This window comes from Ovis aries, chromosome 17 (assembly GCF_016772045.2).
Source record: "Ovis aries strain OAR_USU_Benz2616 breed Rambouillet chromosome 17, ARS-UI_Ramb_v3.0, whole genome shotgun sequence".
NCBI classification, from domain to species: domain Eukaryota; kingdom Metazoa; phylum Chordata; class Mammalia; order Artiodactyla; family Bovidae; genus Ovis; species Ovis aries.
The window spans coordinates 60,966,799-60,979,211 of record NC_056070.1 but is presented as its reverse complement, the minus strand read 5'-3'; the positions used below and the strand labels follow the sequence as shown (position 1 = coordinate 60,979,211).

Here is a 12,413-nt window from a genome sequence, read left to right as displayed (position 1 = left end):
AAGAGAGAGGCAGACAGACATTTAGAATCAGAGATGGACACATAGAGAAAGATGGGGACTGAGAATCTGGCGGCTCTGCTCAGGGCAGGGAGATGGGGAGAAGGAGGAAGAAGGAATCTGGAGATGGAGACAGAGGAGAAAGGAAAGCAGCAGGAGAGGGCAGAGGCATGAGGAAGGAGGAAGGAAGCTGAGCAGGCGGCAGAGAGCAGCTGGGGAATCCAGGAGGGCTCCGCCCTTGACATCCTGCCTCTCGGCCTCAGTTTCCCCACCCATACGCTGAGGGGCTGGATTGAATGCCTTGTACCCACTCCCTCCTGTGCTGCCGGCTGGTTGAAAAAGGGGAGAAGGTTTGGGTGGGGAGAGGCGGGGGTCACAAAACGGGTGTGACATTTCCTATTCTAAGGCTAGGACTGGGACAAAAATGTGACCCCAGCTTCACAGTTGCAACCTGCCCGTGGTCGCAGTAAGCCATGGCTCTCCATGCACTGGGCCGGGGGTGAAGGAAAAGTCTGGAATGAAGGAAACAGAGAGGAGGCAAGAAGGTGGGTTTGGGATGAAAGGGGGAACAGGAAGCCGGAACTGGCTGGTGTCTGGAAGCCCAAGGGCGAGTCCTGCCCTTCCCGCCTATGTCTCCGATCACTCTGTTCTCTCTGCCTATTTGATGCCTCTGTTGGCAACTTCCTCCTCCTTTTCTTTCTGGGCCACCTGGACTCAGCCTCAAAGTCCAGCCCCAATACACCTCCTCTCTGAAACTATCCACCACCTCCCATCCCTCTTTCCCCTGAGCCTGGGAGCAGTCAGGGGAAGATGAGGCTGGGGGAAATCCTGGAAGCCTTCCCAGAGGTGGTGAGGTCTGGAAGTCAGTTTCAAATGAGACCTCCCAAATTTCAGTCAGGTACCCTCTTTGGAGCTTATACCCCACCTGCCTATGCCCACATTTACTTAACAATGCCAAGAAAAATAATTAGAAAAATTTGGAGCTCTAACGATCTAGGAAAAAATATCTGGGTACAATACAGTGGGGAGTGAAAATCCAGTAGCCCTTGATGGGCTTTCTTGTAGGAATTTCTCTTCCTTTGTGACTCATGGACATTAAACGTGTGTTTGGGCACTGCCTATAGTTCCTGGATGCAGGAAGACCGGGGCTGGCATCTGGTGGCCCCACAGGGAAGCCTGGGCCAAGGCAGGAGGTGGGAGAGGGTGTGGGTGTAGCGAGGAGGGGTGGGCAGGCAGGCAGATCTGAGAGGGCCTGTAAAGTCAGAGCACGGGGTTGGGGGGGGCTTCCTTTGGGAGGCAATAGGGAGCCAGAGAAGGTTAGGATAGGCAGGCGGCAGCCTGTCCAGGGAGGCCCCCAGGAGGCTCAGGTGGGGGTGGTGGGAGTGCCCCGTGGGCCACGTCTCTGTCGCTGGCCTGCCCTGTACACCTGGCAGTGCTCCATACCCACTGTCCCCTCCATCATTCTCCTCTTCCTGTCACTCCCTGTGCCCCGTTTTCTTTCGAGTGCCCTTCTGTCTGTCTGCCTTCTAAAATCACCGTTAGGACCTCCCTGGTGGTCCAGTAGTTGGGACTCCACGCACCTTCATTGCAGGGGGCACAGGTTAAGTCTGTCGGGAAACTGAGATTCCCGCATGCCACATGGTGTGGCCAAAAAAGAAAAAATCCCTGTCATTTCCCCTCTGGGTTCTAGCCCTGGCTCGGCCCCGCCCCCAGCAGGCAGGCTGCAGCCTCCTCGCTGCCCACCTCTTTCCCCCTCCCTCTCTCCTCTGTCTCCCAGCCCTGATGTCTCTACCAAGCTCTCTCCCCAGTGTCTCTCTGCATCTGCCTGTCTCTATGTCTCTCTGACTCAGTGCCTCTCAGGCTGCGTGTCTCTTCCTCTCTTCCTCTCCCCTGCCCCAAAAGACAGGGGTGTCCCATCCCACTCAGGGGCTGGCATCCTCCATCGCCCCCCGCCCCCACCCAAGCAAAGCATCTCTCACACTTGTGCACCCAGACTGCAAGGGTACCCACAGCTCACATATCCCCACCCCACCTTGGCCACCAGTCCTGAGGATTTGCCCTGTCTTCCTTTGGGTATAATCAAGCTCGGCCTGGGGGCTTCCCAGGGGGCGCTGGGGTAGTAAAGAACCTGCCTGCCAGTGCAGAAGACGTAAGAGATGCAGGTTCAATCCCTGGGAAGAGAGCATGGCAACCCACTCCAGGATTCTTGCCTAGAGAATCCCATAGACAGAGGAGCCTGGCGGGCTACAGTCCACAGGGTTCCAAAGAGTTGGACACCACTGAAGGGACTTAGCACGCACAAACTCCTCCCTGACCAGCTGCAAGCACACAGGGCAGAGCACACAGTAGGTCTCCAGGAGTTGTTTGAGGCATCTTTCTCTGGCTGTTTCCTGCTCCTGTGTGGATGTATCCCCTCAAGAAACTCACCCTCCCCCGGGGCAGAGGAGAGAGGGAAACACACCCCGCTAGTCCGCCACGTTCCCCCCTCACACTTTCTTGACAGTTTTCCTGTCGCGGGCTGTCTTCCTTCCCATCCATCATTTCCTCTTTTCCCCTGCCTCCTCCAGTCCCACACCCCCATCACTCTTGCTCAAGCGAGCTGAGAGCTGCCCAGCTCTGCCTCCTCCGGGTGCCCTCCCCCACCTCCATCTCCACTGGCCCCAAAGCAACCAGCTTCCCCTCCCAGCAGCATCCATCAGGGAGTCTCCATGATGGGGAGGGAGGTGTTTGGAGAACTGAGATTGGAAATGATTACAGGATATGCTTAGAGCTCAGTTAATAGCCCAGAAGCCACACAGACACAGGCTTCACCTGACCCTCCTCTCCCCAGTACCCAGCCACACGCCCCAGGCTGCAGTGGCGAGTGGAGGGCAGAATTGTCTTCTGAGATTTCCCAGTACCAGCCAATACCAATGGGAGACCCAACACCAGCTTTTAAGAAGGAGACTCAAGAGTTCTATCGTGGTATTACATTGTAAGCATTTATCCATGTTTAGATCTCTAAAAAGCAGTTTCTAAAACTAACACAAAATGATTCAAACCACAACATGACAACAAGAAAAAAAACAGTCTGGGAAGAAACAAGCCATAATATTAACAGCGAATGTCTCTGAGTGGTGGGACTCTGGGTAAGACATGTATTTTCTTTCTCCTTTTCTGAATTTTCCAAATGCTTCTTAATGAACATCCTCAAATTAATTGTTTTCAAAAGGCTGTGTTCGTCCATGTGTGTGTATATACATTTAACACACGGCACGCTGATTTAACCGTGCTGTTTGGAAAGTACTTGATTTTTACATCGAAATTTATTTTTTTGAGTAGGTAATACATACACATGGTTTATAATTCAAAACGTACCAGAAAAGGTAGAGAGTGAAACCTCTATCTCGGTCCTCACCATCCCTGGCCACCTGGCTCCAGTTCCTGGAGAGAAAGACTAGCACCTGTTCTTGTGTATGCTTCTCGACACAGCATCTCATTAGGAATTTTTTTGAACTTTTTTTATATTGGAGTATAGCCGATTAACAATGTTGTGACACTTTCAGGCGAAGAGCAAAGGGGCTCAGCCATTCATACACATGTATCCATTCTCCCCCAAACTCCCTATCCAGGCTGCTACATAACATTGAGCAGAGTTCCCTGTGTTGTACAGTAGGTCCTTGTTATCCGTCTTATTAATAACTATAGCAGTGCAGACACACACTTTTAAGAAGAGAGATGAAGCGATGATTTCTTCCGTTGTTGTTCAGTCACTCAGTCATGTCCAACTCTTTGTGACCCCATGGACTGCATACCAGCATGCCAGGCTTCCCTATCCCTTCACCATCTCCCACAGCTTGCTCAGACTCATGTCCACTGAGTCGGTGATGCCATCCAACCATCTCATCCTCTCTTGTCCCCTTCTCCTCCTGCCTTCAATCTTTCCTAACATTAGGGTCTTTTCCAATGAGTCATCTCTACATATCAGGTGGCCAAAGTATTGCAACTTCAGTTTTAGCATCAGTCCTTCCAATGAATATTCAGGGTTGATTTTCTTTAGGATTGATTGGTTTGATCTCTTTGCTTCTGACAAAGTGTGGTTCACTGGAGAAGGGAATGACAAACAGCTTCAGTATTCTTGCCATCCAACCATCTCATCCTCTCTTGTCCCCTTCTCCTCCTGCCTTCAATCTTTCCCAGCATCAGGGTCTTTTCTTATGAGTTGGCTCTTCGAATCAGGTGGCCAGAGTATGGGAGCTTCAGCTTCAATGACAATCCTTCCAATGAATATTCAGATTTGAGTTCTTTTACGATTGACTGGTTTGATCTCCTTGCAGTCCAAGGTACTCTCAAGAGTCTTCTCCAGCACCACAGTTCATGAGCATCAGTTCTGCGGTGCTCAGATGATTTCTTTAGCATCACTCAATCTTCCCTCCTGCTTCAGGATGACTCATTCCTGGACCAAAGGCTGAAATTTCCCCAACCTGGGGAAAGTGGTCTCTCAGACTCTTGAATGAACTGCTCTAGAACCCTGCCTGTCAACCCACCTGGCTTCTCAAGATATCAAGGACCCCAAGAACCCCTCACCATTCCCCTTTTCAAATACTCTATTATTCCTGAATGTACAAGTGATCCTTCAATGAAAACATCGTAGAAACATGTAGCATAGAATGTCCTCTGTCATCCTACCCTCAGGCATAACCAAAGGGAATGCTTTTGGCTAATATTCTGGCAGCTTTTTCTTTTCTTTTTTTTGGTGTGTATTTTAAAAAAATAGGTTGGAGACGGGGTGGATTTCCTGGAAGTCCTATGGTTAAAACTACTCCAAGCTTCCAGTGCAGGGGGTGTGGATTTGATCCCTGGCTGGGGAACTAAGATCCCACACGCTGTGTGGAGCGGCCAAAAAATAAAACACGGAGCTGGACTGAGCAATGTGATGACATTTTCCATTTTTTAACTTATCTGCCCACCTCAGCACAGAGAGATCTTTCTCAAGAAGATCATTTTCGAGAGGTATTCTGGGGTGAAAGAAGGGAAACCCTTTGAGGTCCAGTGGCTTTTGTTTTTGTGGGACCTGGGACTGGATGAGGTCTAGATGGGTGACGTTAGCCAAGCGAGGTGACCCAAGGTTTCTCTGATCCTTTTCCTGGCAGGCAGGAGACTCTGAGGTGCCCAGAGAGGAGCAGTGCCCCCTGCCAAGTAGGAAACAGACTTTGCTAGAAATGATGAAGGGCTGCCTTGCTCTAACCCAGCGCCCGTGGACCAGGCAGTGGGGCCCTGTGAAGCCTCCTCTATCAGTTTCCAGCTGTGTCTCTCCTCTGCAGATGGAGTCAGGCAGACTGGCAGGTGGAGATGATGGAGGTGGTGGCAGCAGGTCTGGGGAGAGCTGGGAGGGGTGAGTGCAGAGAGGGAGGTAATTAGGAACCAGGCGGTATCACAAATCTCCCAGCCGTGCTGACACCCGCCGAGAGTGATCACACACTTGGAGTCAGCCCAGACAAGTGTGAAAGCCCTTCACTCCATCTTGAAGGGAAGAAACAGAAAGGGGAAGATGAGGGCTAGGGGAACCACACGACAGCCCCACCCCCCAGCTCTCCCTCCAAGAGAGTCCTGAGGTCATCCTCACACTCCCCCTCCCTCAGCCCTGACCTGGGGCAGGGAGCTGTGACTCAGAGGTGTGGGAGGGCAGCCGCAAACCTTGCAAGACGAGGGAAAGGTCCTGGAAGCATGTGCCCCGAAGAAGGAAGGTGAGGAAGGACTCTATCATGACACCCAATCAAGGCGATGTAGATGTTGCCAAGTCCTCAGCCAACTCCAACTGCTTCTCATCGGTAGACGCAATGCATGATTCCTGTGTTTGAAAAATTGGTCCCCAAGGAAAGGGGAAATTGACACGGGTTGAAAGGAGCCTGTGTACCAGAAATGAGACGTGCGCTATGGATATTTCTCAACAATCTTGCCATTTGCTCAGCAAAGAAATGGAGGCTCAGAGAGGCTGGGTCCTTGGCCCGAGGGCACAGAGCTATGAAGTGGTGGAGATGAGATCTGCTTGTTTTGGAAGTCCAAGCTTCCATCACACCGTCTCCCTGTCTCCCTGAGAAAGAAGAAGTGAAGGCTCTCTCTATAAGGGATAGGTTCTTAGAGGTACAAGGGTTTCAGAGGCTGGGAGATGGGTAAGTGGCCCTCCGAATTCCAAAAAGATAAACAGCAACAAAATCTCTCCTCTCCTCCCCAGCACCCACTGGGGCTAGCTTTGGCTCTGCTGAGTCTTTGGGGTCAAGGATTCTGGTTCTAAGGGAATTACAGAACTGGGGGGGGGGGTCCTCCTCATTCTCTGGTTGCAGCAATTTCCCACCTGGGGAGCTGCTTGCAGGAGCATCCTTCATTGGTCACGGCACAAGGCCTGTGGTTGAATCAGGTTTGCAAGTTCATTCTCATCTCAGCTGGGTCTATAAGGAGTGGAAAAGTGGGAAGGTGGAGTCATCAAAGGAAGGTCCCCAAGGTTAGGCTGACACTTCACTAAGGATCTGTAGTGACAGCCTCTCTCCAGCCTCCTCTCCTATCGCTCCCCCACCCCCCACCATTTTTCACTCTGCTCCCAGAATATCTCCTGACTTGTAGCCTCTGCTCCTGCTGTTCCCTCTGCCTGGAACACACTGAGTTTTAGATCTCGGCTTGACTGTTTTCTGCTCTACACTGAGCGCTTAACTCCAAGGTCACCTCTCCTAGAGGACTATCCCTGGCCAAAGTCGCCTCCTATGATTCTCTTTTCCTATAGCACTTGACGCTAAACTCTGTAAACAAATTAACAGAAGGCAGCGGCAGTCGGGGAAAGGAGAGCCCTGCATATATTTGTGACTATGAGGATGTGTACGTGTGCATGTGTGACTGTGAATGACCACATGTGAGTCTAGCCATGCACGTGAATGCGCTTGTGAATTGGTATGTGATCTCTGAGCACCTGTGTGTCTCTGTGAGCATCTGATAGCGTGTACATGTGCGTCTGAATGTATGCATCCATATCTTTGCATATGTGATCGTGTACGTGTGTGGTTCTGTACATGGAAATATAAATGCATGGATGAGACAGATGCATACGTATTTATGCATCTGTGTAATACTTCATTCACATACACACACGTGGATCAGAATGTGTACAAGTGTATACATATTTATGATTGTGTGCTCATAAGTGTCTGCAAGGAGATCAAACCAGTCCATCCTAAAGGAAATCAACCCTGAATATTCATTGGAAGGACTGATGCTGAAACTGCAGCTCCAACAGTTTGGCCACCTGATTCAAAGAGCTGACTCATTGGAAAAGACCCCGATGCTGGGAAAGATTGAAGGCAGGAGGAGAAGGGGACGACAGAGGATGAGATGGTTGGATGGTATCACCGACTTGATGGACATGAGTCTGAGCAAGCTGTGGGAGCTGGTGAAGGACAAGGAGGCCTGGCGTGCTGCAGTCCATGGGGTCGCAGAGAGTCGGACACCACTGAGCGACTGAACAAGTGTCCACACTCTTCCAGAGATGTGTGTCTGAGCGGCCCTCCCTCTCTCCCTTTGTTTCACCTCCTCTATCTCCCACCGTCCTCCCGCCTCCACTCTTCTTCCTCCTCTTGCCCAGGTGTGCTGGCCTAAGAATGACCACTTCAGGTGGCCCTCCCTGCTTCTCTGGCTTATGGGCATTCCCAGCAGGTGGGAAGCAGCTCAGGAGGGGATCCCAGCAGGTGAAAAATCCAGCTCCAGCCCCCACGGAGCCCCAGTGAGAAAGGAATTCCCTGCAGGCCCTTCCCTAATCCCCCAACAGATCCCTCCCCCACTTACCTCTAGCACCTCCTGGAACAAAGGACCCTTTTTTTCTGTTCTGCACTCACGGGTGGTCCCATTCCTGACAGCTGGGTGGGGGCTGGGAGAGACTGTAGAGTTGGGGGGAGGGCAGTTGGGCAACCTCTACTGGCCTCAGTTTCCCCTGAGAAACAGAAGACACTACAGAAGGGTCAGCAGGCAAAACTGTGCTGCTCAGGTGGTCCAGTTTTCTCTCTCTCTTCACTTACCCATCTCAGGCAGTGTTTAGGAGAACCTGCTGCGTGCCAGGCTCCCTATTATGGACTGGAAACCCAGAGAAGAACAAAAGGCATCTCTCTATCTTGAGGAGTCCATGGTGGCTGTAGAGGTGGTGGGGGGAACCACAGAGAACCACGGAGATCACTAGACTCCTGGATGGAACAGGGTTGTACCAGAAGGCAGGTGGAGGATCTAAAACCTTTGCACAGCTCCACCTCACCTGCTTAACTCAAGTCTGCGTCCTTAGCATGGCGTTCAAGGCCCCCTTCAATAAGGAGGCGTCCTGCACATGCAGCTGTGTGAGAGAGAAGTGGACCTTAAAGTGGAGTTTTGGTGACTAGAGATGTCAGGGAGGAGCCTTCTGAAAGACAGGCCACGGCTTAAGGGTGTGGCAGCTGGACCTTGCAGTCCAATTGGTCCACAGCCGTTGGTTTTGGGCTGGTGAGGGGCTGTGATTGATTTCCAGCATTGATAGCTGTGCACTGGCAGGAGGTGCTCCAGGTGACCAAGTGCCTGCCCTCCGTCACCTTTTCCTCTGAATCCCGATGAGGCTGCTGTTATGAAGCCCATTTGGCATGTAAAGAGATGGAAGAAGCAGGAAAAAGTGGCGACTCATCCTGAGTCTGCAGAGCGCCCAGTCCTTGCCTCCCTGCAAGGGGAAACACTTGGGAAACACCTTGAAACCCCCATGCTGAAGGGTACCTTGGAGTTGGCAGACTCCTGTTTTGTTTATACCTGCTTCTGTTTTGACTTTTTTCATTAAACAGCTGTTCCCTCATGTCACCTTTAGGAACACTTATATTCCTATGAGGGCTTCCCTGGTGGCTCAGAGGGTAAAGCGTCTGTCTGCAATGCTGGATATATTCCTATGAGTTCCAACATTTACCTGGCCACCCATCCATCCACTGCCTCTCCGTCTACCTATTCACCATTCCTACACGTCCTCTACACCATTCCTATACATCATGCCTCATCTATCCATTCACTCACCTATCCACCCTTCCATCCACCCACAAATATCTTAACCCATTCACCCATTTACCCAGTACCCACCCCTTCATTTAGTCACCAATCCATCTATCCATCCTCCATCTACCCATCCACTCATATTTTTATTGTTGTTTTAGTAAGTCCATGGGGTCACAAAAAAGAAGAGTCCATCCATATAACCATCTACACTGAAAGGACTGATGCTGAAGTTGAAACTCCAATACTTTGGCCACCTGATGCGAAGAACTGACTCATTTGAAAAGATCCTGATGCTGGGAAAAAATGAAGGCTGGAGAAGAAGAGGACATAGAGGATGAGATGGTTGGATGGCATCACTGACTTGATGGACATGAGTTTGAGTAAACTCCGGAAGTTGGTGATGGACAGGGAAGCCTGGCGTGCTGCAGTCCATGGGGTCACAAAGAGTCGGACACGACTGAGCGACTGAACTGACTGAATGCCCTCCTATCCATTCAGCTACTCATCCTTTACCAAACCATTCACTTACCTACCACATACCCACCAGGGCATCTTCCTATCCATCCACATTCTCACTGGCCCGCCACTCTACCTACCATTATCCAGTCTCACCCACTCACTTATTGTTATACTATTGCTCCATTAACACACTGATCTGTCTTCATATCCACGCATCTACCCAGCCATTCTACTCATCCATTATTCCACCCATTCACCTATATTAACCACTGCTTTATTCACCCACCACCATCTACCTATCCATTCACCTACCCATTTATCCAGTCATCCACACACATCCATCCAATTACCAACCCACCCTAGACTATCCACCCATCCATCTACCTACCTATTTGATGAACCAGTCAACCATCCCTCCAGATACCCAAACAGACCACCTTCTGAGCAATCCATTCATCCAGCCACCTACTCATGCACCCATCCATCACTCCTGGGCACAGATTCCAGGTGGGCTTAATGGAGCCATTGCAACAGACTTGCAGAGTTTATCCTGGGACATTCCAGTGACCACCCACCTGCCCAGGCTTGCAGAAACTGGAGGCGGAAATGGTGGTGGTGGGAGTAACTTAAATGCAATCTTCTCCAGGGTGTAAAGATCAGCTGGAAACTCTTCAGGCCCAGCGCTAATAATTTTGGAAACTCAAGGAAATGGGAGATGGAGACAGAAACCTGGGGAAGGCGGGGGTGGTGGTGGTGGTAGTGGAGAAGACTAGTAGGAAAGAGACTAGTGAGATAACTAAAAAGGGGACCACAGGGGCTTCCCTGGTGGTCCAGGGGTTAAGACCCCACACTCCCAGTGCACGGGGCACATGTGCGGTCCCTGGTAGGGGAATTAATAAGAGCCCACTTGCCAAGTGGCAGAGCCAAAAATGAAAGGGAAAAAATAAACCCAATAAAATTAAAAGGAGAAGAGAAATAGAAGTTTATAGAGAAATAGAGTGGAAAAACACAAAGGGCAGGGGGGTGGGGGGTGGAATGGAAGAAAATAGGAAGGCACAATACTGTAGCGGCGAGGAGGATGAGAAAGCCTGGAGAAAGCGGGGGCGCGAGGGTCGTGAGTGTCCCCGCTCTGGCCCTCCCCTCCCTCTCCGGAACTCCCGAAAGCCCATCCCGGGCTGGATCCAGAAACCACAAAGCCCGCGGAGAGCGCGGCGCTCCAGGCGCACCGGAAGGGCGGCTGCGTGGGTTCTGCCGGCTGCACCATCAATTAGGCGATCACTGGGCCCGGCGAGCCGCAGCGTCTGTGGAAATTACCTTTTAATTTCTTAATTACACTGTCCTTACCTGCAGCTCAACCCGCCTCCGAGCGGTGCACGGGGAGCTGATTTTCTTGAACCACTCTCCAGGTGCCATAAATTAGGACGCCGATCGCCTGTGAGCGCGCGAGGGAACGCCACCGCCTCCGCGCACGCGCACAGCCTATGGGATGTTTGTATTTCTTTCCGCACCGTCGGGTAGCGTCTGCTAAGGCGCTCCCTTCACCCCGCTTCATTGCTACCAGGAGACCCCAAACCGGTTCCAGGGGCATGGGTACCTGGGCTCCCATAGACCCGAATGCCAAGCCCGGCCCCTGCTGGGCACTAGCTGTGTTACGCGGGGTGAACCTCAGTTTCCCCATGTGTCACATGGAAATAAAAATAGCATCTATTTGTATAAATTGTGAGGCTTAAAAGAGATAAGCCTTATGAAGCACAAGACCCCAAAGTGCTGTCAAAATGTGAGCTAGTTTTCATTAATTTGTTTAGTGAGTATTTATTGAGTGGCTACGCTTATGACCAACCTAGAGAGCATATTCAAAAGCAGAGACATTACTTTGCCAACAAAGGTCCGTCTAGTCAAGGCTATGGTTTTCCAGTGGTCATGTATGGATGTGAGAGTTGGACTGTGAAGAAAGCTGAGCACTGAACAAGGATGCTTTTGAACTGTGATGTTGGAGAAGACTCTTGAGAGTCCCTTAGACTGCAAGGAGATCCAACCAGTCCATTCTAAAGGAGATCAGTCCTGGGTGTTCTTTGGAAGGAATGATGCTAAAGCTGAAGCTCCAGTACTTTGGCCACCTCATGTGAAGAGTTGACTCATTGGAAAAGACTCTGATGCTGGGAGGGATTGGGGGCAGGAGGAGAAGGGGACAACAGAGGATGAGATGGCTGGATGGCATCACTGACTCGATGGACATGAGTTTGAGTGAACTCTGGGAGTTGGTGATGGACAGGGAGGCCTGGAGTGCTGCGATTCATGGGGTCACAAAGAGTCAGACACTACTGAGCGACTGAACTGACTGACTGACTGACTATGGATCAGGAGCTCCTGAAGGCCCTGCCTAGACAGCATATTAAAAAGCAGAGACATTACTTTGCCAACAAAGGTCTGTCGAGTCAAGGCTATGATTTTTCCAGTAGTTATATATAGATGTGAGAGTTGGACTATAAAGAAAGCTGAGTGCTGAAGAATTGATGCTTTTGAACTATGGTGTTGGAGAAGACTCTTGAGAGTCCCTTGGACTGCAAGGAAATCCAACCATTTCATCCTAAAGGAGATCAGTCCTGGGTGTTCATTGGAAGGACGGATGCTGAAGCTGAAACTCCAATAATTTGGCCACCTGATGTGAATAACTGGTTCATTTGAAAAGACCCTGATGCTGGCAAAGATTGAAGGCAGGAGGAGAAGGGGATGACAGAGGAAGAGACTGTTGGATGGCATCACCGACTCAAAGGACATGACTTTGAGTAAACTCCGGGAGTTGGTGATGGACAGGGAGGCCTGGAGTGCTGCAGTCCATGGGGCTGCAAAGAGTTGGACATGACTGAGCGACTAAACTGAACTAAACTGAAGGCCCTGCAGACACAGATGAACAAAACACAGTGTCTGCTGTCCCGGCA

General features: G+C 50.9%; 1 long non-coding RNA gene across 1 annotated transcript; it reads right to left on the bottom strand.

The window, feature by feature from the left end:
• Nucleotides 1–2,959: 2,959 nt before the first annotated feature.
• Nucleotides 2,960–10,940, bottom strand: LOC121816902 (uncharacterized). The gene is made up of 3 exons (XR_006056610.2): nucleotides 10,819–10,940; nucleotides 5,674–5,827; nucleotides 2,960–5,499 (listed from the first exon to the last, which is right to left on the bottom strand). It is a non-coding gene; the product is annotated as an uncharacterized LOC121816902 (long non-coding RNA).
• Between the last annotated feature and the right edge of the window lie 1,473 nt (nucleotides 10,941–12,413).